The sequence below is a fragment of the Phocoena sinus genome, chromosome 10, assembly GCF_008692025.1.
Source record: "Phocoena sinus isolate mPhoSin1 chromosome 10, mPhoSin1.pri, whole genome shotgun sequence".
Taxonomy (NCBI): domain Eukaryota; kingdom Metazoa; phylum Chordata; class Mammalia; order Artiodactyla; family Phocoenidae; genus Phocoena; species Phocoena sinus.
In genome coordinates, this window is record NC_045772.1 from 26,477,509 (window position 1) to 26,504,414 (window position 26,906).

Consider the following 26,906-nt stretch of genomic DNA (forward strand, 5'->3'; position numbering starts at 1 on the left):
TTATTGTGTACTTTATTTCTATTATTATTACATTGTAATATATAATGAAATAATTATACAACTCACCATAATGCAGAATCAGTGGGAGCCCTGAGCTTGTTTGAACTTGGCACTCACTGTTAGGGTTTTGATATGAGTCTGCAAGCAGTTGATTTATTATGGTCTCTGTGCAGTCAAACCTCTCTGCTAATGATAATCTATATTTGCAGCCACTCCCCAGTGCTAGCATCACTGCCTCAGCTCCACCTCAGATCATCAGGCATTAGATTCTCATAAGGAGCGCACAGCCTAGATCCCTCGCATGCACAGTTCACAGTAGGGTTCATGCTCCTATGAGAATCTAATGCTGCTGCTGATCTGACAGGAGGCGCAGCTCAGGCAGTAATGTGCGTGATGGGGAGCGGCTGTAAATACAGGTAAAGCTTCGCTCACTTGCCCACCACTCATGTCCTGCTGTGCAGCCTGGTTCCTAACAGGCCATGGACTGGTACCAGTCCATGGCCCAGGGTTGGGGACCCCTGCTCTAGAGCCTGTGTGCCACAACTAGAGAGCCCACACGCCACAACTACTGAGCCTGTGCGCTCTGGAGCCTGCATGCCACAACTAGAGAGAGATTGCGCACCTCAACTACTGAGCCTGCGCACTCTGCAGCCTACATGCCAGAACTAGAGAAGCCCACGCACTGCAACTAGAGAGAAGCCCACAACGAAAAGTGCGTGCACCACAACGGAACCCAGCACAGCCAACAAAACAGAATGGAGGTGCAGGAGGCTAAGGGCTGTCACCTCAATCAAAAGGCACAATATGTTTGTTGCTCAGTTCCTGAATTAGAGCCAATTTTCTGATCTGGAATCGACTAACTAAAGAAGTGGCCGTGTCGCTAGGAGAAGAACTCTGCAGCATTGTGTAAAGTATACTCTATTGTAATGATTCCTTCAGTCATTCCCCAAAGGGACCCAGAGTATTTACTTAAGGCATTTATGATGGGGAAAGGGCAATGCCCAGTCATTTCAAGGAGCTTCGGAGCTAGGTTCTGAGTAGACTTCGGTAACTGGAGACCCAAAATGTCATCATGGCCTCCTGTTAGAGCCGGGGCTTACACAAGCAGCTAATAGAGTCCTAGCTAAAATCTGGTCTACAGAGAATTCACTGGGTCTGCAGACTCACCTGCCAGTCATTCCCCTGGTCCCTGAGTATATAATTGCAATAGACATACTTAGCAGTTGAAGTATTGGGTCATTAGGCTGTTAGATAAGAGCTATCATAGTAAGGAGGACCAACTGGAAGCCTTTAAAATTGTTCCTCAGCCCAGCTAAGATAATGAAAACTTACATTGTGTCCCAGAGGAGATGGTGGTGTTTAGTGCCACTCTGGATCCCAGTGAATGTAGAGTACCACAGCAAGCTTAGCCAAGTAGTAGTTCCAATTCAAGATGTGTTGGACATGTTATCATTGCTAGAGCAGATTAATAAGGCCTCAGGTACATGGTATGTGGCCATTGATTTGGTGAATGCATTCTTTTATATTCCAATCAGAAATAAGGATAAGAAGTAATTTACACTGATGTGGAAGAGATATTTATTTCCAGTTTTGTCCAAGGACTATGTTAACTCTTCTATCCTCTATTTTAATATAGTATGAAGGGATCTGGACTGTCTGGACATCCTGCAGAATGTCACATTGATATGTTATACCAATAATACACTGATGGGTAGGACGAGCAAGAGGTGGCTTGTATACTAGAGGCCTTGGTAAGATACATGCATCCAGAGGGTAAGAGATAAACCTTAAGAAGACTCAGTGATCTGCCACTTCTGTAAGGTTTTTAGAGGTCCAGTAGTCAGTGGCACATGGAGACATCCCCTCCAGAGTAAAAGACACATTTTTATATCTTGCGTCACCTACTATAATGAAGCACGATATCTGATGGGCCTCTTTGGGTTCTGGAAGCATGAATTCCACACCTAGGAATATTGCTCTGGCTCATATCCTGGGTGACAGTTCTGTGCAGCCTGGAACAGCATTGGGCTCTGCAGCAGTCAGTGTGGAACTTACAGCAAGTCCCAGTGGGAGATCACAATATAGGCCCCTGGGATTTTAGAGCAAGGCGATGCCATCTGCAGCAGAGGACTTTACTCCTTTCAAGAAACCGCCCCTGGCATGGGACTGGGCCCTAGTAGAGCCAGAAAGCTTGACTATGGGGCACCAAGTTATCATGTGTCTGGAAGTACCCATCATGAACTGAGTTCTGTCAGATATGCCCAGTCATAAAGCTGATGGGCCCGGCAGCAGCTCATCATAATGTGGAAATGATGCATTCACAATCAAACTCCAATAGGACGGGAAGGCATGAGTAAACAACATGAGCTAGTAGTCCAGACCCCCGTATCACCCACTATGCTTGCACCAGTACCCCATGCTCAGGCTGTATGGCTACATAGGGGGTCATATTTGACCAGCTGAGGGAGGAGAAAAAAACTCAAGCTTGATTATGAATGGGTTGGCTTGGTATATGGGTGGGACCTGAAAAATGGATGGCAGCTCATTACACCACATTCAGTGGTGTCCCTAAAAGACGGTGGAGAGAGAAAAGCTACCTAAAGGGCAGAGCTTCAAGCAGTATAGCTGGTCATCTGCTTTGAGTGGAAGAGGAAGTGACTGGTGGTGAGAATTTATACAGATGCCTAGATTGGAGAGAGGGAGGTCTGGAGTAGAGGCATGTGGTCAAACAGAGTGGGCCTAAGAGTGAAGATTTTTGTGTCTTATATTCATTCTGACCAGAAAGCATTAACTATGGAAAAGGAATGAAACAACCAAGTAGACGAAAAGATTCTACCAGTTGATGTCAGCCACGTGTTGTCATGGCCTACCCCAGAACTGGCACAGTGGGCACATGAATGGAATGGCCATGTTTGCAGATATAGAAGCTACACATGAGCCCAACAACATGAATTCTCACTTACCAAGGCCAAGTTGAGCTACTTCTGCCTTTGAAGGTCTAGCTTGCCAGCAACAGAGACCAACACGGAGTCCCTGATATGGCACTATTATTTGAGGAGATAAAGCAGCCATTTGGTGGCAAGTCAACAATACTGAGCCCTTTCCATTCTGGAGTGACCACTGGTTCACCGTCATAGGGATAAATGCCTCTGCTGGTTATGGGTTTGCCTTTTTTGCCTGCACAGCCTCAGCTGTACCACTATCTAGGAGCTTACAGAAGGCCAGATTCACTGGCATGAGATCCAGCTCAACATAGCATCAGAAAAGGGGAACCACTTCACAGTAAAGGTGATTTGAGTATGAGCTCATGACCAAGGCGTCTATTGGTTGTATCACCTATTACACTATCCAGAAGCTGCTAGCCTGATAAGAGCACTGGACAACCTACTGAAGGTGCAGGTAAGCTGCCAGTTTAGAGGCAGTATTCTGCAAGGATGGAGGGCCATCCTTCAGGATGCAGTATATACATTAAATCAGAGACCTCTGAATGACACTGCCCCTAATAGGAAGAATATATGAGTCCAGGAGAGGGAGCAGAAGTGGCCCCACTTAACACCTCATTGAGTCATTGAGAGACTTTGTGCTTCCTGTTCCCAAAACTCTGGGCTTTGCAGGTTTAGAAGTCTTGGTCCCCAAAGGGAGTGCATTTTTGTCAGGGAACACAAGGGTTCCATTGAAGTAATAGCTATGGCTACTGTTTGGGCACTTTGAACTCTTTGTGTCCAGGCACCAGCGGGCAAGAAGAGGAGTCCCCATCTTGGCAAGAGTAACTGACCTGGACCAACAGGAAGAGGAGGGGCTGCTTTCATATAATGGGAAGGAAAAATATATGTGGACTCCATGTGATCCATCTGGAAGTTTATTGATACTTAATTGGAACTGTGGAAGGACATGTGCAGCAATCCCAGCCTGAGAAGTGTCTAATTACCAGTAAATATACGTTCTCATTAAGAGAGCATTTGGGTCATTACCCAGGTAAGCTACTAAGACCTGTGGAGGTGACAGGTAAAGAATAGTAGATTTTGAACTGGATAATGGAGGAGGAGGAAGATGCGTAGCAGTTACGTCCCTGAGACCAACTGAGTAATGGGGATGTAGTTTGTCCCAATAACCTCCTTCTTCTAAGCTTTCGCTCCAACAAAGAGAAGCCACCGCAATGAGAAGCCTGAGCACCGCAATGAAGAGTAGCCCCCGCTCCTTGCAACTGGAGAAAGCCCGTGTGCGGCAACGAAGACCCAACTCGGCCAAAAATAAAATTAATTAAAAAAAAAAAAAGACTGAGCACAGCAGGTGTGTTAGAGCCAGGCCACGCCTGCCCAAATTGGGACCCTTCAAATGGTCAGTCTTTGTTCTAAGACTCCTCACTGGTCTGGCCAAGACTTTTCAGAGCCGAATGGCAGTCTGAGGCTCTTCCTACCTGTCCTTGCTTCCTTCTCTCGCTCGTTTCATGGGTAGCAGAACTGCATCAGTCTGAAGGCACTCCTGGCCTACTACTTCCTCTCTCCTTTTTTCTTATTTTACTTCTTTTTTTTTTTTAAGTAACCATCTTATCAGGGTTTGCATACCAGTTTTTTTTTTTTGTGGTACGCGGGCCTCTCACTGTTGTGGCCTCCCCGTTGCGGAGCACAGGCTCTGGACGCACAGGCTCAGCGGCCATGGCTCACGGGCCTAGCCGCTTCACGGCACGTGGGATCTTCCCGGAACGGGGCACAAACCCGTGTCCCCTGCATCGGCAGGCGGACTCTCAACCACTGCGCCACCAGGGAAGCCCTCTCCTTTTTTCTTAACAGTTATTTTCCCCCAGTAAATCTCTCGCACACCTAATTTGTCTTGGCATCTACTTTTCCAAGGACCTGATCAGAACAAAGTCCCATGTATTGCAGGATGTTTAGCATCCCTGGCCTTACCCACAAATGCTGGTAGCACTGTCCCCCCAATCTTGAGGTAACTAATGACACCTTCACAGACTGCCAAAATGCTTCTATTGAGAACTACTTAGAGCATAATCATCATGATCAAAATTTTAGAGCTAGAAGAGCTGTTACATGTAAAACAATTAAGAAACAGAAAAGTTTAATGACTTCTCTATTTCTTTTCTCCCTCTCCTACAGTGTCTTCCCCTTCTTTTCATTCTCTAATCTAATTCTTGGACCTCAGCTGAAACTGATAAACCTGAATAGTGGGTTTTAAGTATCAAAGAGGCTGTATAGCCTCAGAATTTAAAGAAAAATTTAGGAAATGATCACCTTCTGAAACTGAAGCTAGGGAGAAAAATCATTTATGATAGATGAAATTAGCTCCTGTATAAGTAACCCGCTCTTGGAATTGGCTACAAAAGTACTGCTTTTGTGATTAGAGTGCTTTCCACGCTTTCCAAGTTTCTATCAAGTCACAAGCATATAGTCTCAGGAAGACATTCTTGGAATGTGGAGGTATTGGGGAGTAGTCAGTCGTATGTAGCACTGTCTGAAAAAGATCCAAGAATTTTAGTTTAGTTGACCCATAAGTTTGTAGCAGAGATCATTTTCACTTTTAATTCAATAAATATTCCTCTAAAATATTTATTTATTGCCTACTATGTCCCAAGCATTATATGTTAAGCAGAGAACATACCGTAGTAAACAGAACATGATCCTTCCCCTCAAAGAGCTTATTATCTGGAGCATGCATTCTCAATGGGCAAAAAACCTTAGTTATTACAATGGTTTGTGGCCCTCCAAAGAGCCACAGTACATAAACAGATATACAGGATATCTGTGGTTTAAGATCTCATAGTGGGTAGGGGGGGAAAATTAGGATAAAAATGCCTGAAATGACTCCTTAGGAGGTCAATCGTGAAACTAAAGTTAAAATCCTGATCTAAAGGAGGAAAAAGAGAAAAAATGAATAGGATGAAAGAGAACAAGAAGGAAAAGAAAAGTAGAATGATGAAAGAGAAATAGGAAAGGAGAGATGAGAAAATGAGAAGGTATGTGAAATTTTAAGAAGACAAAAATAGTTCTGTCTACCACTGAGCCATACGACATATAACTTTTTTTCCTTGACATTCTGAAATACAAGCTTATTCTTCTTACATTATTTCTGGCTTTGGCAACAAAGTATTAAATGTGAAAAGCAATACTGGAATGCCTTCTTTTTATCAAAAGAATTCCCATATCCTAAATTACTCTTTCTTAATCAAATACTCCGCATGTCCTCACTTTCTTTCATTTAAAATTTAAACTTATAAAACAATTTCCTATTAGGTTCCCGAGGACCCCATTATTCCACTCTTGTATGTGTAATGCAAATTTATTAGCTCCATGATATCAAAGCCTTCATTTTTATAGCAGTTATTTCTTTCATTTATCTGCCATGGTAAACAAACACATTTGTTGTTGCTTGATAGCTTATCAAGCTTTTCTGCAGTTGGATTTACCCCTCAGGACCATATACTTTCCTTTGCTCTGAATATGGGTGCACCTAACAACTTTATGATTACTAGTTAGATTTCTCAGATATCTTGATATAAGGAATTAAGTGACCTTGTTAGCAGACATTGGTATTTCAGTTAACAGAAAGGAATCATCTTTATCAGCACTTTAAAATATATATTTTATTGTGGTATAATTAACATAGAATAAAATGCACACATCTTAGATGTTCATTTTTTAAAAAGACTTTAAAAGAGCAGTTTTAGGTTTACAACAAAATTGAGATGAAGGTACAGAGATTTCCCATATACCTCCCACTCTACACATGTATATCCTCCCCCATTATCAACATCATTCACCAGAATGGTGCATTTCTTTTACCAAGGCTGAACTGACATTGACACATCTAATCACCCCAAATCCATAATTAACCTTAGGATTCAGTCTTGGTGTTGTACATTCTCTGGGTTTGGACAAATGTATAATAACATAATCCATCATTACAATTTCATACAGAATATTTTCACTGCCCTAAATTTTACACTCACACTAGCAATGTAAATATCACAATTTGAAGCAGCTGGAATTCATATTTGTGTTATTATTAGACTTTGATGTGTCCATTTCACTTAAGTTAAATTTTTTGGCATAAAGTTGTTGAAATTATCCCTTTAATATCTGTGTAATTACATTAAAATGAAAACTTATGCACAGAAAAATAAAGTAGATGACAGAAAAGGAATCAGGGGAAAATAAGCACATAACATGGCAGAAAAAGGACGTGTGTGTGTGGTAGGAGTAAACAGTCTAGTGACAGAAAGAGGGAATTATAGTTCAGTGTGGCAAATGCCATGAGAGGCATAGAGAGAGCACACAGGAAGGATACCCAGTCCAATCTGGGAGTCAGATCAGGATGTCCAAATGACAAAAGTTTGTCCAACTCTAGGTAAATTAGTGTAACCAAATCTGTGGACACTTAAAAAGCTGAGACTTAGATCCCAAATATAATTACTTCACATTGGTTATCCACCTGTGAGGGTCTGTAGTAAACTGGCCCTTTTTCACTGGCATCTTTAATTAAAACAATTTTGTTTTTGTAAAAATGATATATTCATTATACAAAAGTCAAACAAGATAGAAAAGGTCAAAAGATAAAATAAAAATCACTTGCATTTTGGCTGACATCCTTCCTGATCTTTTTGTATTTACATTCACATATATACACATGCATACTCATGTTTGGGGGAAGCACTGTTCGTGCTCAACTGTACTCTGCTTTTTAGGGGGAAAAAGAAACCTATATGCTGTGGACATATTTTTGTGTAAATATAGAGATTTACATCATCGTTTTTAACGGCTCAAGGGTATTTCATTGTATGTAGGTACCATATTTAACTAGTGTCCTAGTGATGGTACTTACATTGTTTCCATAAGCACCTATTATAAAAAAGGGGGTGAGGAACATCCTCGTAAATCTGTTTTCTTTTTATTTTCTTTAGAGCGCATGACTAGAAAATGAGTTTGCTGGGGCAAAGCCTAATTATTTTGTTAAATTTTGGTAATTAACGGTGTACCAATTTCAGGGTCACACCAGTTAGGCATGACAGTAATTGTATCCCCACCTCACTATCTACACCGATAGACAAAAAGGATGTTTGCAAGTTGAACATCTTTTCATTTGTTAATTAGAAGTTTGTTTTTCTTGGTTTAAGAATGTCCTTCCTACTGATATCCTTTGCCAATTTTATTTATTGTGTTGTTTTAAAATTGATATTCTATGAGCTTTTTGTGTATTAGGAATACTTTTCCTCCTTTTTCCACATGATACAAATTTATATTCCATTAGTTATTATTTGTGTGTAGATAATAATCTTTATGTGGTTAATTTTTATCGAGTTTTTTCTTTAATGGTTTCTGGTTATTGCTTCATACTTAGAAAAGGCCTTTCTCAGCTCAAGATTATAGTCACCTAGATTTTCTTGTAATATTTTTATGGTTTCATTCTTTACATTTAAATTCTTGTCATCTGGTATTAAACAAATGAAACAGATGTAAAGCCGGTCCCCAGCGTTTAGTAATTCCTCAGATAATCTTTTTCCCACTGACCAATTATTTGTAACATATAGTTCATTGATACCACTGAGACCAGTGGGCCCTGTACTCGAGCTAACACGTTTTGAGACTTGGAGCGTGCGGTGCGGGGAAGGACTCGCGCATGGGCCTCTATTCCTGACCTGGCCGTTTCCGCCTGGTAAGCTACGCCGGCTCCCCCACTCGCGGGCCCAGGCCCCATGGCCGACGCGGTAGGCAGGAAACTTCGAGACTCATTCCGTCTGCACGGTCGGGCACGAAGGCAGGCGGGGGTGGCGGCAGGACCACTATCAGTGCCCTCAGGGAAGAAAAAGTGTCGGAAGAGCCAGTGGAGCGCAGGAGAAGCGAAACTGGGAGAAACCACCGAGACGTTGCTTGGGGAGGAGGCGAGGGGGAGCGGCTTCCCGCTCAACTGCGCGCGTCACTCTGGCTTCCTGAGGCAAGTGCCGGGCCCCAGACTGTGCGTTCCCTTCGGCTCTAGGGATCTCCGCGGCCCCAAGAGGCCTCTCGGAGCGCCAACCCGGCCCCGCCGTTCCCACTATGGTTGGCCACTATCCCAGCCTCGGCTCGCTCGCCGCCTCCCTCTTAACTGCCTCTGCCCGGCGTCCGCGGCGTCGGTGACGTCGACGTGGGGGCGGGACTTCCTGCTAAGCGCGCCCTTAGGTCTCGGGACTCAGCCCGCTCTGCGGGATTTGAAGGGTGGCGGGCGGCGGACTCGGGGAGGTTTCCTCGTCGGACTTCGGCTCCGGCGCCGCACCCCAGAGAAGGCCAGTCCACCGAGGAGGAGCGGGGTTTTTCTCCATTGCCGCCGCTGCCCTTTTCGCCTTCGGAGCTCTCTCGGGATAACCCACATTTCCAGGGGTCGGGAGCCCGAGGGGCGCGCTTGGCCCTCCGGCTCCTGCTCTTCAGCCTGCGCCGCGAGCGGCCGCCGAGACCTCGCCAGGCGTGACGGGCTGGGCCTGCACCCCGCGTGCGGGACCGTCTCCCGTGGCCCCAGTGCCCCGGCGGGAAGAGTGCCGTAGGCGCCCGTGGCTGGAGCAGTGGAGGTGTCCACCTGGCGAGTGCGGCCGGACCACCGGTCACTGTTAAGTTTTCTGTGCGCACGGTGCAAGGTCCGAGTGTGAGTCTGGTACGTAACGCTGTCTTGTCCGTGGTTTGGAATGCTCATGGCTTTTTTCTTTACAACTTGCCCTTGAATTCTTCTTTTATTTTTCCCGTAAAGCAAGTGGAGCGGGTGTTAGAAAAGTAGGCTGGGAGAATGTTCTGTAGCCGATTAAATGCACGTGAAACTCTGTGGGGCTTTTTTTTTTTCTTTTTTTTTTTTTTTTGCGGTACGCGGGCCTCTCACTGTTGTGGCCTCTCCCGCTGCGGAGCACAGGCTCCGGACGCACAGGCTCAGCGGCCATGGCTCACGGGCCCAGCCGCTCCGCGGCACGTGGGATCCTCCCGGACCGGGGCACGAACCCGTGTCCCCTGCATCAGCAGGCGGACTCTCAACCACTGCGCCACCAGGGAAGCCCTCTGTGGGGCTTTTTGATGAACTCCAGTGGTGCTTGGGTAGCCTTAGTTTAAAAGCTGGCTAAACGTGTGGTACCTCCAGTTTCATTTGTGAAAAAAAATAAGCTGCCATTTTCGTTGACCCTGAAGACAATTCTAACAGTGATGTTGGCTGTCATTACAAAGATAACGTTAGAATATGTGAATGCATGCTGGGCTCTCATGGACGTTTTGATGTATCCTTAGTGTCCAACTTTGGCCAAAAAAAAAATGGGTACTTAGCTCTTAAAAATAACCATTGTCAAGTATTTTAAAAGCCTTTGGTCACATTAGTTGTAACGATGAAACTATTTCAGTAAAATCTCCAAGATGTCTAGGATAACAAGAAACTTGTCCTTAGTTTCTCATATCAGTAGTATATAGTTCATAATGTTTTCAGACTATGAGCATAAAATACTTGAGTAGATCTAAAACTGAGTGGGTTGTTAAAGCACAGCTTTTGTTACCAAGCAACATCTCTGTAAACAAGTCTGATATTCAACTAGAATATAATTAAATGTATCAATCCTACAATTTTCCGGATTCAGAGTTCTCTAAGTTCATAGTTTAGCCTGTAGGTGGTTATAGTTCATACTCACCTTTTGTACTGAGCTGTGATTTCAAACGCATTTTGTTTAGGATTATTAGAATGCTTTACATTTTGGAGTCGTATAGGACTCTACAGAGAGTTAAAAATGGATTTGAGTTACCCTTTGGTTTTTGGGGGCATAGTAATGTCAGGTGTTCCCCTTCCTTTGAGTATTTTCTAACCAGGTGAAGTGTGGTTATATTTAGGAATTGTATCAGCTAGTAGGGTAATACCAATTTAGGGTAACATAGAGCATTGAGAGAACACTTATTGCTCACAGGTGGTTTTTTTTTTTTTTTTTTTTTGCTTGGACCTCTCCCTGTTGTGGCCTCTTCCGTTGCGGAGCGCAGGCTCAGTGGCCATGGCTCACGGGCCCAGCCGCTCCGCGGCACGTGGGATCTTCCCGGACCGGGGCACGAACCTGTGTCCCCTGCATCAGCAGGCGGACTCTCAACCGCTGCGCCACCAGGGAAGCCCTCACAGGTGGTTTTTAAACCTTGGTTTAGCCAGTAATCTCACTCTTACTCCACTCATTGAACCCTTAATGATATAATTTGTATGGTAAGTAAAGGCATACCTTGGAGATATTGTGGATTTGGTTCCAGAAGACTGCAGTAAAGCGAGTCACATGAATTTTTTGTTTTTGCTTTCCAGTGCATATAAAAGTTATGTTTACACTATACTGTAGTCTATTAAGTGTGCAACGTGCATTGTGTCTAAAAAATGTACATACCATGGGGGTTAGTTTTTAGTACATACCTGGTAGTTAGTTTTTAGACCACTTTTTTGTGATATTTTGAATGCAGTAACCTTTCAAGTAAGTAAGAAAGTAGGTGAGAACATTTGAGACACCGTGAGACTGAATGACTTCTTTGAAATCAAACTATTAGTAATGGGAATCGGAACTTGAAGTTTTATATTCTTTACATCATGCCCTGACTGTATTTCAAAAATCCGTAGATTTTGTTTTAGTCCTTTCCCTCTTTTTCCTGCATGCTGATGTTGAAGTAATGAAATATTCAAGAATGGGAAAGACAAGCAAAGAAGAAAAATCAGGAATGATTCATGCACGTTGTGTGATAAAATCCTTAGTAATCAGAAGTCAGCATTTTGTCATGAGAAGTCCTAATTCAAGAAGCTTAGAAGAATGAAATCTTAACAGATTAGTGAATGGTCAGAATTGTGTGTGTGTGTGTGTGTGTGTGTGTGTGTGTGTGTTTTCTAGGTACTCTCTCTGCCTAAAGAAAATGAGTTTTATTTTAACTTTGTCATACATAATGTATTAGGTTCAGCAAGTAATTTTCTCAAGTTGTCTAATCTGTGTGTACTTTTAGGGAATGTTTATATGTATCTGTGTAAAAATTTTCCAGAAGTACTCTTTCCTGCTGACTGAAGTTCACATTTCTTAATCTGAACTCTTCAGAATCTCATCATACTCTGCCTTTTCAAGTTTATGTTCTTTATAGAAAAGCGATACTCTGACCAGACTGGTTTCTTCACCATCCTCTAAACCTACTGTGTGCTTTCTGCTTTCCTTACCAGTCTTCATGTCACTGCCTGATTTCTTTCCTTCTTTCCTAAAATCTGAATTGTACCCTTTCTATAAAGTTCAACTCTGCAGGGGAGGAAAAATTCTCTACCCTGTTAGGGTCTGTGGCTGGACCTAAGAATTAAATTGATATAGATTAACAGGAGAAAAGCATACAAGTTTAAAAAATTTTTTACATGTACATGCAGAATGAAGACCAGAGCAGAAAGCTTTTACAGGTCTTCCTCGACTTACAGTGGGGTTACCTCCCCTATCATAAGTTGATGGGTTTAATATACCTAACCTACCCAATCTACTCAACATCATAGCTTAGTCTAGCCTACCTTAAACATGCTCAGAGCACCTATATCAGCCTACAGTTGGGCAAAATCATCTAACCTACAGCCTATTTTATAATAAAGTGTTGATTATCTCATGTTACTTATTGAATACTGTACTGAAAGTGAAAAACAGAATGGTTGTATGGGTCCAGAGTAGTTGTAAGTGTATCGGTTGTTTACCCTCTTGATTGCTGGGAGCTGCAGCTCGCTGCTCCTGCTGCCACCCAGAATCATGAGAGAGCATTGTACTGCATATCGCTAGGCTGGGGAAAGATCAAAATTAAAAATTTGAAGTATGGTTTCTACTGAATGTGAATTGCTTTCACACTATTGTGAAGTCGAAAAACTCCTAAGCTGGGGACAGTCTATATCTTTTAGACAAAGAACAAGTTTGTGAAACATTGACAAGACAGAGTTTTGGGCTAGGAGGAGTAAATTGTAGAGAAATGACTAGGAAGATAAGGGTTAGTTTAACAAGTTTGTACACATTTCTCTGCTTTGATTCCCCATCTCTGGCGATAAGAATGTCTTTCGTCCTGGTACAGGGCTGGCACCTTTCACATGGGAGTTTTATCTCCTGCTTTCTGGAAGAAAAAGGAGGGTCAGAGTGCTCCTCTTGTATCTGCTATTTCTCAAGTGCCTTTAACTACATCAGTATACCAAAGCGGCAGATTTGGGGGTAACATGTCCTAAACTCCACCTCTGAAATCCTGTAGAGTGTATTTATCAGTCCTACCATTTGATGCTTTATATTGTATTGTTTTATCATTTCTATGTATGTCTTATCTTGCTAACTAGATTATAAGCTTTTTAGGCACAGGAAATCAGATCTCAGTGAGCTGTATCTTTAATCTCTTCCAAATAGAAGTTGCTGAATGAATGTTTATTAGAGATAAGGAATGTATATTTCTACTTTTTTCCTTCCTCCCATAGTGTAGTGCAACTAAAAGAAAATCTTTTGAGAGTAACTGAGGGAGGAAGGGCAACTGTCAACCATAAGAAAGGGGATTAAAGAGGTGGGATTCACTGGAATTAGAGGTAAAGTTTCTGTTACTAGAAAGTGTGAATAGTTGAGAATTTCCCATGACCATGTCAGCAATAAGGACTCCCTCAGGAATGCTAGCACTGTTCCCTAGTGGGCTTGGGAGTTTGGTCAGTTTCCTGGTTCTTCCTTAGTAGAATCTGGGTTTAAAAAAAATACTTCCCCCACTCTTTCCTTTCTTTCCTCCTCCCTGTCTCCTTCTATTCCTCTCTTCCTATTTCCCCATTTTGCCCTTTTCCATTTTACCTAGTAAAGACTTAATTTATGAAATTATATCAGTACTTTTATTTGGCCCTCATAAATTAGCAGTTCTCTTAAGTTTTATATTTTTCTATATTTTCAGGAGTGCCTCTCTGGGTCATGGAAGGATCACAGACTCTGTAGTCTAGCACTATTTTTTTTTTTTAAGTTTGAGATATAATCCAGGAAGAAAGAAATTAAAGTCATGAAGTGTCCAGTTATTTGTTTTCTGTATATTGTAACTTCAAATCACTTTTGGATTAAAATTCATGGAATTAGAAGGAACCTAAACCTAACCATTCTCTTCTGGAAAGTGCTTATCACTCCCCAAATATGTCCTTAAATAAATTCTAGGTAATTTTTATAGTCTTGTTGTAAATCCTGTATCTGATGCTTATGACAAAGTTACTTCAGTTAAAGGTATAAAAAAGTTGAGTCTCAGAGTACATTTATAAATCTTGGTTCGATTCAGTTGTTTCCTAGTGAGCTGGCTGTCTCAGCTTCTGAGTTGTTGTGCAGTATAGCATAGCAACCATTGGCAACAGTAGCATTGGACTCCAGGGATTTTCCCCATGAAGTTGCAGCGTGTATCTCTAGTGTTCACATTCAGTCTGTCTTTCTCAACTGAATCGCATTAAGGCAGACATTTGAGGTATTGTTAAACTGAAGTTGTGTATGCTATAATTAAGTATATATTTTTTGAGTACTGACAAATTATAACTTTCATGTTTTCCTCCTAGAGATGCATGATAAATATATATTGAATTATGGTGTGTGAAGGACATGTGAAAAGACTGGTTCAATTAAAGATTAGTCTATTCTGGACAGAAAAACTGTTAAGTAATAATTAACATCAGAGTTCTACACAACTGATACAGCCAGCCAGAGCTGGAGTGGATGAATTTGAAATGGTTCTTCTCTAGATAACATTTTTATATTACTTCTGGAGGTTCATAGAGAGCATAGATTAATAAGCATGAATTAATAGGCACCATGATTTTATGGGAAGAGAATTATGACTCAGGTGACCATGGCTTGACTAAGTTAGTTACTTAACCTTTCTTGGCCTATTTTCCCATTTCAAAAAATAAATTCCTGAAGATTTCTTTCAGAAACTGTATCCTTCCAATTTAAAGCAAATTTTATTTCTTCTATTCATTGGTTTAGTCAATGTTTGAGTGCCCATTATGTGTCTTGCACTATGCTAGGTACTAGATTGTGAATAAGACATAGTGCCAAGTCTCAAGCAGCGTGTTTGGTAGGAGAAATGGATTAAGTCATTATTTGTAATATAACCTGGGCAGTGCTATAAAAGATAAATAAGGGTGTGTTCTGGGGGCATGTAGGGAGGACATCTGACTTAGAACTGCAGACATGATACATTATGACTGAGGAATGCCTCATTAGAATTATGTAAGGGTAATTTGAGAGTATACAGAAAAGTATTCAACCTGGCCTGGAGGGAGTTAATCTATCAAGGAAAACTGGGGAGTTTCTCTGAATTGGAGAGACAGAGTCAGAAGTCATCAGCCGTAGTGGTATTTAAGATCCTGGGTGTAGACAAGAGCTGGTGAACATCAGCATGTAATAAGGAGGTGGAGAAAGAGAATAGGGAGGAAAACCAGAGAAGGGTAGAGTTTTGGAAGCCAAGGGAGGAATGAATATCACATTTAGTATACTGATTAAGTGAAAGTTGCTAGTCAAGAAACATTGTGTAGCACTATAAATGTAAACCCATCTTTGCAAAGATGCTTTCTACAAAGATCTGAACTTGCAAATGGGGATGGCTTAAGTCTTTGGTTAGCATCATAACATAGAGGAAGAAGTATATGTTTTGGAGCCTGAATCCTGAGATTGAAGATTAAAATCTTGGCTCCACCACTTAACTAGCTGCTTGGCTTTTTGGAAAAATTACTTAATTTTAGGGTCCTCAATGTCTTCATATGTAAAATGATACTTTTTTTTCCCCACATGAGTCATATGGATTAAAAGATACATGTTGTAATACCTGACTCAATTACAGTGGGCACTTGTTAAATGTTAATTTTTATCCATTCCACTGTTACAGACTCTTCTAAACACCTTTCTTTTTTGCCTCTTCTCCCCACCCCTGTACCCCTCATCATAATCTTTTATCCTTCAAGATCCACCCGAATTCCTGCCTTTTCCTTGATGCCTTTCTATACAGATGATAATTCCAAATTTTCTATAATGAAATGAACATATTCTTGTATCCCTCAGAACTTTCATATCCTTTTATTTTTAACCTTAAGGAAATTTTATTGACTCATGTATAAGAAGTCTACAGATAGGTGGTTCTAGGATTATCAAATCAGTGGCTCAGTGACATCATTAAGAACCTGGATTCTTTCTGTTTGCTTGGCTGTTTGAACTTCGGCTTGATTACAGCAGTCCAATCATCACATTTTCTAAAGTTCAGAAGAGATAACTTTTCTACCCAATTGTGAGCATACAATTCAGTGATCTTTAGTACATTTATAGAGTTATACAGCCATCATCACAAGACAGTTTCAGAACATTTTCATTAAACCTCCCCAGTTTCTCCCAAGCATGTTTGCAGTCAATCCACCTCCCAACCTAGTCCCAGCAAACCATTTAGCTGCTTTCTGTCTCTATACATTTGTCTTTTCTGGACATTTCATGTAAATGGAATAAAAAATATGTATACTAGTCTTTTGCATCTGGCTTCTTTCAGTTAATATTTTTGAGGTTCATCTGTGTAGCATGTATCAGTCTTTTGTTCTTTTTTTATTGCTGAATAGTATTCTCTTGTATAGATATGTCACATTTTATTTATCCATTTATCAGTTGATGGACATTTTGGATTGTTTCCACTTTTTGGCTATTATGAATAATGCTGCCATGAAGATTTGCATAAGTGTTTGTGTGAACATATATTTTCATTTCTCTTGGGTAGATTCCTTGGAGTGGAATTGCCGAGTCATATGGTAAGTTGTAGGGTATATTTGGTCTTTGTCCCTGATTGCTGACACAGAGCTTCTAAAACCCTTGGAATTTGTTGAGTGATAAGGAATATCTTTTGTTATTCATAATGAGCCCCTTTTGATCACACCTAAGTTTATGCAAATGTGGTGATTTAGAAGGGATCCCTAGATCACCTCAGAAGGGACAGGTCACCAGAGAGACCAAGTAATGAGATGGCTGGAATTTTCAACCTTACCCACTAACCTCTGGGAAAAGGGAATGGAGACTACTATAAAAACTCTTGAACAGTGCAATTCCAAGAGCTTCTGAATTGATGAATACCGGTGTTGAAAGAGTGGCATTCCCAGAGGGCAGAAGCTCTGTGCCTCTTTCCCCATACCTTGCACCATGCAACCCTTACATTAGGCTGCTCCTGAGTTGTATCCTTTATAACAAAGCAGTAATAGTAAGTAAAGTGTTTTGAGTTCTGTGAGCCATTTTAGCAAATTATAAAACCTGAGGAGAGGGTTGTGGAACCCCTGACTTACAGCTGGTTGGTCAGAAGTGTAGGTGGCAACCCGGGACTTGTGTCTGAAATGGGAGCAGTCTTGTGAAACTGAGCCCTTAAACTGTGGGGTCTGCAATACTTCTGGGTAGTTTCAGAACTGAATTAAATTGAATGACTACTGGGGACTTCCCTGGTGGTCTAGTGGGTAAGACTCTGTGCTCCCAGTGCAGGGGGCCTGGGTTTGATCCCTGATCGGGGAACTAGATCCCACATGCGTTCCGCAACTAAGAAGTCCGCATGCCGCAACTGAAACATGCCGCAACGAAGATCCCATGTGCTGCAGCTAAGACCCAGTGCAGCCAAACTAAATAAATATTAAAAAAAAAAAAAAAATTTCGGACGCTCAAGTTGGAGAATTAGTTGATGTGAGGAAAACTCTACAGAAGTGTTCTAACAACAGTTCAGAATTCGTTTTTAATCTTTTAAGAAACTGCCCAATTGTTTTCGAAAGTGACCAATTACATTCCAATCAAAAATGTACAAGGGTTCCAGTTTCTCCACAGTCTCATCAGCACGTGGTATCATCTGCCTTTTTGATTATAGCCCTTCCACTGGGTGACTAGTAGAGTCTTGTGATTTTAATTTACATTTCCCTAAATACAAATGATGTTGAGTTGTTCATGTGCTTATTAGCCATTTATTAAGTCTTCTTTGGTGGAACATCTATTCAGGTCGCTTGCCCATTTTTTTAGCTGTTTTTTTTTCTCTTATTGAGTTGTAGAAGTTTTTTATATATTCCTGATAAAGGTCTTTTATCAGAGATTTACAAAGATTTTCTGCCAGTTTGTGGCTTTTTTTTTTTTTTTATTCTTAATGGTGTCCTTGAAGTGCAAAGTTTTCAATGAAGTTTAATTTATCATTTTTTAGTTTTATGGCTTATACTTTTGATTTTGTGTTTCAGAACTTTTTACCTAACTCAGGGTCACAAAGATTTCTCCTGTTTTTATTAAAATTAGTCTTTTCTTTTTTAAAATTTATTTACTTATTTATTTATGGCTGTGTTGGGTCTTCGTTTCTGTGCGAGGGCTGTCTCTAGTTGTGGCAGGCTGGGGCCACTCTTCATCACGGTGTGTGGGCCTCTCACTATCGCGGCCTCTCTTGTCGCGGAGCGCAGGCTCAGTAATTGTGGCTCACGGGCCCAGTCGCTCCGCGGCATGTGGGATCCTCCCAGACCAGGGCTCGAACCCGTGTCCGCTGCATTGGCAGGCAGATTCTCAACCACTGTGCCACCAGGGAAGCCCGGTTTGTTTGTTTTTTTTAGCTCCTTCATTTAGATTTAGGATCCATATTGAAATAAATTTTGTGTATGGTATAAGATAAGGTCTAAGTTCTTTTTTATTTTCATGCCACGTGGATGCCAACTTGTCCTAGCACTATTTGTTAAAATGGCTATTCTTTTCCGCCTTGGATTGTATTGGTACCTTGGTAAAAAATCAGTCGCTTATAACTTGAGTTTATTGCTAGTCTTAATTATGTTCTATGTATACTCCTGTACTTCAGTACCACAGTCTAGATTCCTGTAGTGTTATATACTAAGTTTCAAAATGGGTAGTGTAAATCCCCTAACTCTTTCAAAAGTGATTCTAGATCCTTTCTATTTACGTATGAAATTTAGGATCAGCTTGTCAATTTCTACCAAAAAAATTAGCTGTGATTTGATAGAATTCGAATTGAATCTATAGATCAATGTGGGAAGAATTGGTAACTTAAAATTGGGTCTTCCAATTCATGAACGTGTAATGTCTCCCAATTATTTAGATCTTAATTTCTCTCAATGCTGTTTTAAAATTTTCTATATATGTCTTGTACTTATATTAAATTTATTGCTAAGAATTTGATAGTTTTTGATTCTAATGAGAATGGAGTTTTTGTAGTTTGATTTTTAGATTGTTCATTGCTAGTACCTAAAAATACAATCAACTTTTATATATTGTTTCTACATAGGTGATCATGTCTGTGAATAAATCATTTCTACTTTCTTTCCAATCTGAATGTTACTACATTTTGTCATTTATTTTTGCCTTATCTTATGGGCTAGACTCTCCAGTGAGAGATGAATAGAAGTGTTGAGAGTGCTCCTGGTCTTGGGGGAAAGGTACACAGATTTTCACTATTAAGTGTGATGTTACCTGTACATTTTCTGTAGATTTCTCTTTATTAGGTTGAGGAAGTTTCCTTCTGTTCATAATTTGTTGAGAGTTTTTAGGCATGAATGGGTGTTGGATTTTGTCAGATTTTCCTCTGCACCCAATGAGATGATCATATGGATTTTATCCTTTATCCTGTTAATATGGTATATTACATTAATTGACTTTCAGAGCTTAAGCCCATATTCCCAGGATCAGTTTCATTTACTCATGCTATATAATCTTTTATATATTGCTGAGTTTAGTTTCCTAAATTTTGTTAAGAAATTCTGTTTCTATGTTCATGAAGGATTTTAGTCTGTTGGTTTCATTTCTCATGAGGCCTTTGTCTAGCTTTGGTATCAGGGCAACATTGGCCTCATAGAAGGTGTTGCATGGCGTTTCCCCTTTTATTTTTTTTGAAGTAGTTTCCAAAGGATTGCTATTACTTCTGTAATTATTTGATGGCATTTATTAGTGAAACTGTGGGAACCTGGGCTTTTCTTTGTGGCAAGACTTTAAATCACGAATTTGGTTTCCTCACTTGTTATATTTCTATTCAGATTTTCTTTATTTTATTTTTTTTTGAGTTTTGATACTTTTGTTTCCAGGAATTAGTCCAGTTTATATCATATAAATTGTCTAAGTTGTTGTTGATATAAAGTTCATATTTTTAAAAAGTCCTTTAAATTACTGTAAGGTTGGTAATGATGTTCCCTCTTTCATTCTTTATTTTGGCAATTTATATCTCTTCTGTTATTTTCTTGGTGAATCTAGCTGTCACCTTTGCTTATCTTTTCAAAGAATCAACCTTTTATTTCATTGATTTTTTTTTTCCTCTGTTTCATTGATTTCCACTCTGATATTTCTTTTTTTCTTTCTTCTCCTTGCTTTGGGCTTAGTGTGCTGTTTTTTCCCTCCTAGTTTTATAAGGTGGAAACCTAGACTATTGAAACCTTTCTTCTTTCCTGATTTGTGTTTAAAGCTGTAAATTTCCCTCTAGGCACTGCTTTAACCGCATTTTGTACATTTTGATATGCTGTTTTTTGTTTTACTTCAATTCAAAATATATTTTGAAAATTTTTCTTGTAATTTCTTTGATCCATGGGTACTTAGAAGTATGTTGTTGAATTTACCAATATTTGGGAGTGTTCCCAGATATCTTTCTATTGTGGATCTCTAAATCCATCATGATCAGATAACTTACTTTAATGATTTTATTTTTTTAAATTTATTGAGACTTATGGCCCAACATATAGTGTATGATGGAGTGTGTTCCATGTGTGTTTGAAAAGAATGTGAATTCTGCAGTCTTTGGGTAGAGTGTTCTATCAGTTATCTTAATTGTGCCATTCTAATTCCTCTGTTGATTTCTTTTACTATATTATGTTATTTTCATTGTGGTTGCTTTAGGGATTATAATATGTCTTTTAACTTACTACAGTCTTCTTCAGAATAGTACTAAATTAATTCTGGTAAATTATAGAAACTTTGCTCTGGTATAGGTCTTTTTATCTCTTCCTTTTTTTTTTTTTTTTGGCCCACACCGTGGCATGTGGAACTTCCCCAACCAGGGACCGAACCCACGCCCCCTACAGTGGAAGCACAGAGTGTTAACCACTGGACCACCAGGGAAGTCCTTCCTCTTCCTTTTTTATGCATGCATATTAAAAACCCAACAACACAGTATTTTAATTAATGCTAATTTGCTAATTAATTTAATTATTTGTTGAAAAGAAATGAGAGCAATTATATTTTTAGAGGTTTTTTATTTTTTTTTTGCATTTACCTATATAATTACAATTTCCAGCATGTTTTATTTCTTTTAAAATAAAAGTGGATTTGTTACTTTCTGGTGATTTTTTTTTTTTCAGCCAGAAAATCTTCCTTAAGTATTTCACATCAGGCATTTCTGACAGCAACAAGTTCTCTCAGTCTTTACCTGGAAATATCTTTAATTCACCATCATTTTTGAAGAACTATTTTGTTGAATATAGAATTTTTATTTGAAAGCTTTTTTGTTTGTTTGTTTTAAATTCCATTTTTCCCTCCCTGGACTCATTGTTTCTGATGGGATGCCACCTGTTAATCATATTATTATTCTCTTATATCTGATGAGTCATTTTTCTCTTGCTCCTTTTAAGATTTTTTCTTTATCTTTGTCTGTTAGCCTTTTGACTGTGGTGTGTCTTAGTGTTGATCTCTGTGTTGGATTTTCTGGGCTTCTTGGATAGATAAATTAATATTTTAAATTTGGGATGTATTCAGCCATTAATTTTCCAAGGTCTTTTATGCATTTGTGCCTCTTTTTTCTTCTTCTGGAACTCTCATTACATGTATGTTGATACACTTTGTATTGTCTTTCAGATCTCTGAAGTTCAATTCATTTCTCTTCAATCTCTTTTTTTTTTCCTCTGTTCTTGAGGGTGGATACTTTCTCCTAATCTATCTTCAGGTTCATTGCTTCTGCCTTCTGTCATCTCAGGTCTACTGTTGAACCCCGCCTAAGTTTTTATTTCAATAATTATACTTTTCAACTTCAGAATCTCCATTTAAAAAAAACTGTTTCTGTCTCCTCTTTGAGATTTTCAGTCCTGAGTCATTGTCATTATACTTTCATTGAATTCTTTAAATATGGTTTCCTTTAGTTCTTTGAACATACTTATTATAGTTTCTTTGAACTTTTTGTCTGCCAAATCTAATATTTGGGAATACCCAGGGACAGCTTCTATTTGCTGTTTTCCTTCCTGGGAATGGGTCATACTGTTTTTTTGTTTTTGCTTATAATTTTTTTTGAATACTGGGCTTTTTTTTCTTTTGGCCACACTGCATGGCTTGTGGGATCTTAGTTCCCTGACCAGGGATTGAACCCAGGCCCTTGGCAGTAAGAGTGTAGGGTCCTAACCACTGGACCACCAGGGAATTCCCTCCTGGACATTTTAGATAATAGTTTGAAGCAACTCTGTGTTTTGACCTTTCTCTCAAAGGTTGATGTTTTTTTCTGTTCATTTGTTTAGTAACTTGTCTGGTCTAAATTTGTGAAGTCTTTTCCCCCTACATTGTGTGGTTCCTGATGTCTCTGCTGTTTTATTTCTTTATTTTTAAACCTGGCTTACTATTTCTGCATAACTTAGTGTTCAGCCAAGGACTGGGCAGAGGTTGTGTTCAAACAGCTTGGACTAATATGGCCAGCACTAGTACTAATATGGCTAATATTGCTGATGGATCTGTGTGGGCTGGGCATTGTATTCAAACACAGGTCATGTTCATGTCTGCCCTGGATTTTACTTTCCACCAACCTCTCTTGCATCTCTTCTGTGCATGTGCTCTGTTGGCTAAGGATGTGTGAGTGACCTGGGCTTGCTCCAGTTTCTGGGGCACAAGAGACTGTCTTTGTTTTTGTCTTGACTGTCTTTGTTTTTGTCTTTACAGTCTTTGTTTAATGTGGGCTGGTAAATAATTTATTAAACCCCTTAGGCTTTCTCACCTCCCAAAACTCCTGTAAAATTCCCAGCTAGTCTGCCAGTTTGTTGCTTGCTACATGGAGTCCTGCAACCTCAGGCTAAAGGTGCCACTGGCCCTCACTGTTAGCTGCCACAGAGATCTCTGCTTTAATTGACAATGCACCGGCTCAACAGATTACCTTCAAGTAGTGGTGGTGAAGCTGCTGTTTTAGTCTGCCCTACCCTTGTTAAACTCCTAAGCACCCAAAAGGTAAGAATGCTGTAGACTCATGTTCTTACCCAGAGTTCAGTTGTTTTTGTGAATAAACACTTCTCAGTTTGTTGAATGCCTTTGATTGAATTCCAGAGCACTGATATGGTTGATTTTTGGCTGTTTTGTGGAGAGGATTTGTTGACCTGCTCCTTCTCTCATGCTGGAAATAAGAGGCCTGTTTTTTGGTTTATGTGTGGAATTCTTCTCTCAGGAGGATAAAGTCCCATCTTTCTTTTATATTACTCATAATCCTTTGCACAGCATTAGACATTTATTGATCACTCCAAATGTACTTGAGTTAAATTTCCTGATTTTCTTCAAGCATCAAATTATATGGCATTTGGGGCTGGGGAATTACAAGCTCTAAGTAGTTTCTTGCTTTCCTTATCCTTTTGATCAGTGGAAGGAACTGCTTACTGTTCATTCAACAAGTGTTTATTGACTACCTGTCATGTTCCAGCTATTGCGTAGGGTTTTGGGGTATAAAGATGACTAAGACATAATCTCTGATCCCAAGGAGGTCTTTGCCTAGTGAAGGAGATTGGTATTCAAATAGCTGATTATAATGTGGTGAAGTAAATACATTGATAGGGATAAATGTGTGGCATTATGGAAGAGCTCTCAAGGATACTTAACTCAGAATGGATTGGGGGGGAAGAAAAAGGGAAGCATCCAGGAAAGACTTTCAGAAGGAAGTAATGACTGAATTGAATATGAAGATGAGTGAAGGGTGAGATTAGGAGATTGTGTTCTAGGAAGAGAGATCAGCATGGGGTGAGAAAACGTGTGGTGTGTTCAATGAACTATAAGCAGTTTAATGTTGGGGCGTAAGTACATATCAGGGAGTTGTAAGAGATAAGGATGGAAGGGTAGAGAGGGCCCAGATTTTGAAGGGCTTTGTATACTATATTAAAAAGCTTGGATTAACCTTTATTGACCAATTCTGCAAAACTGTGAGTGGGAAGTACTTTAGGATTCTGTCAAAGTTTGATTTGAATTTTGTTTAATTACATTTTCAACTACTTCCAAAGCCACAATAAAAGACTCTGGGTGTGTGTGTGTATTTCAGATGTGCTATGAGCTGGATTTTAAAACACTAGAGACCAACAGCATATTAACTGATAGAGAATAAAAGATCTGATATGTCTTTAGAATAACATCTTATGACCTTAAATTTTTATTATTAATATACATGAATAAAATGATATAGTGTTTCTAAATATTGGATTCTATAAGATTTAATTTGAAAAAAGCTTATTGCTAAAATTGTTTGAAAACTACTATTGTATTTAGATAACAGGCAGTTATATTGGTAAGGGAAATAAGCTGAGCCATAGATTTGGTTAATTTTGTAGAGTATGGATTCGAGGCTGACAACAACCACTTTTTTTTTTTTAGTATATTTTTGAGTATTTATGGCATAAACTTGCATAGAAGGGAATGGAATTTGAGGACTTCTGGGTTATTTCCTGAAGTGGGGGCTGGAACTTCATCTTAATCTTTTATATTTGGTCACTGTTTTCTGATCTGAAAAGGGGATACTTTTTTCCTCCTCCTTTGGTCTTCAAGTAGACCTTGAGGTTCCTCCTTTTTCCTCAGTGACATTTTCCCTCTGATTATAAACATAACCTATGTTTGTTGTAAAATAAGAAAAGTTCAGGAAATGCACAATTAATAAAATCAAACATATCATCCAGAGGTAATCGTAATATTTTAGTGCCTATCCTGTATCTTTTCCTGTGCATATATAGTCATTTAATATACTTTTTACAAAATAAGGATTATACAACATTTTATAATTGCTTTTCCTAGTTCTGTAACAAACATTTACCAATGTTATTAAATATTCTGTCATAACTTTTTTTTTTTAAAGAAAAATTTGTGACATCATCTGGGCCTAGAGTTTTCTTTCAGGAAAATCTTTTTTCTAAAGTTCATACTGTTTTTTTTTTTTTTTTTTTTTGTGGTACGTGGGCCTCTCACTGTTGTGGCCTGTCCCGTTGCGGGGCACAGGCTCCGGGCGTGCAGGCTCAGCGGCCATGGCTCACGGGCCCAGCCGCTCCTCTGCATGTGGGATCTTCCCGGACCAGGGCACGAACCCGTGGCCCCTGCATCGGCAGGCGGACTCTCAACCACTGCACCACCAGGGAAGCCCCCATGCTGTTTGTTTTTAAAAATAGCTTTATCTATTGATAAATTGATAAATAAATTGTACATTTTAAAAGTAAACAACTTGTTTTGTTATACATATGCACCTGTGAAACTATTACCACAATCAAGGTATTAAATATATTCGTCATGACCTAAAGTTTCCTCATTAGTGATCTTTCCCTCCTTCCCCCACCAGCCACTCACTCCTATTCCCAAACAACCACCTATCTGCTTTCTGTCACTGTGATTAGTTTGCATATCCTGGACTTTTATGTAAATGGAATCATGTAACATATACTCTTTTTCGTCTAGATTTTTTTCACTTAGCATAATTATTTTTGAGATTCACGCACATTAATGCATCCCTTTATTACTGAATAGTTCCATTGTATGGATATATCACAATTTGTTTATCCGTTTACCTCTGTTGGACCATGTTTGAGTCTCACAAATAAAGCTGCTATGAACATTTGTGTAAAAGTCTCTGTTTTCATTTCTCTTGGTTAAATACCTATAAATGAAATGGCTGGATTATATGGTAAGTGTATGATTAATTTTTAAGTAACTGACAAAGTGTTTTCCCAAACGATTTTCCTATTTTACATTTCCATCAGTAGTTTATGACAGTTCCAGTTCCTCTGCATTCTAGTTAATAACTTGCTGTGATCAGTCTTTTAAATTTTAGCCATTCTAATAGGTGTATAGTAAGTAGTATGGCATTGTGTTTTTAATTTGCACTTCACTAAAGACTAATGATATTTAACATTTTTTCACATGTTTAATTAACCATCCATGTATCTTCCTTGGTGAAGTGTCTATTCAAATCTTTTGCCCATTGTTTTGTTTGTTTTGCTAAATTGAGGTGTTTTCTTGTTATTTAGTTTTATTTATTTATTTTTGGCTGCGTTGGGTCTTTGTTGCTGTGCGCCGGCTTTCTCTAGTTGTGACAAGCGGGGGCTTCTCTTTGTTGCAGTGTGCAGGCTTCTCACTGCGGTGGCTTCTCTTGTTGTGGAGCACAGGCTCTAGGTGCGTGGGCTTCAGTAGCTGTGGCACGCGGGCTCTAGAGTGCAGGCTCAGTAGTTGTGGCACACAGGCTTAGTTGCTCCGTGGCATGTGGGATTTTCCCAGACCAGGGCTCGAACCCGTGTCCCCTGCATTGGCAGACGGATTCTTAACCACCACGCCACCAGGGAAGTCCCCCTGTTATTTAGTTTTGATAATTTTTTATATATTCTGGATGCAAGTCCTTTATCGATATATGATTTATAAATTATTCCTTCAGCTCTGCTTATCTGTTCATTTGCATTACAGTGTCTTTTAAAGAAGTTCTTAATTTTAAAGTCCAGTTTTTCAATTTTTTCTCTTATGGATTATGCTTTTGGTGTTGTATCTAAGAAATATTTAACTCAAATATTTAACTCAGGATCAAAATAATTTTCTGTGTTTGCTTCTAAGAGTTTTTTTGTATTATGTTTGTGTTTACATACACATTTTGATTCAATTTTGTGTATGGTGTGAGGTACGACTTGAAGTTCATGTTTTTGCATGTGGACAGGCAGTTGTCCCAGGACCATTTGTTGAAAAGACTATCCTTTCTCCATAAAAATGACTGTGCTAT

General features: G+C 39.6%; 1 protein-coding gene across 2 annotated transcripts in view; it reads left to right on the forward strand.

The window, feature by feature from the left end:
• Positions 1-9,177: 9,177 nt before the first annotated feature.
• Positions 9,178-26,906, forward strand: part of CEP83 (centrosomal protein 83) — a 111,207-nt gene continuing 93,478 nt past the window's right edge. For both annotated transcript variants that reach the window (XM_032646005.1, XM_032646003.1), the window contains exon 1: positions 9,178-9,633. The gene's annotated coding sequence lies outside the window, so the exon portion shown is untranslated. The remainder of the gene's footprint in view (positions 9,634-26,906) is intronic.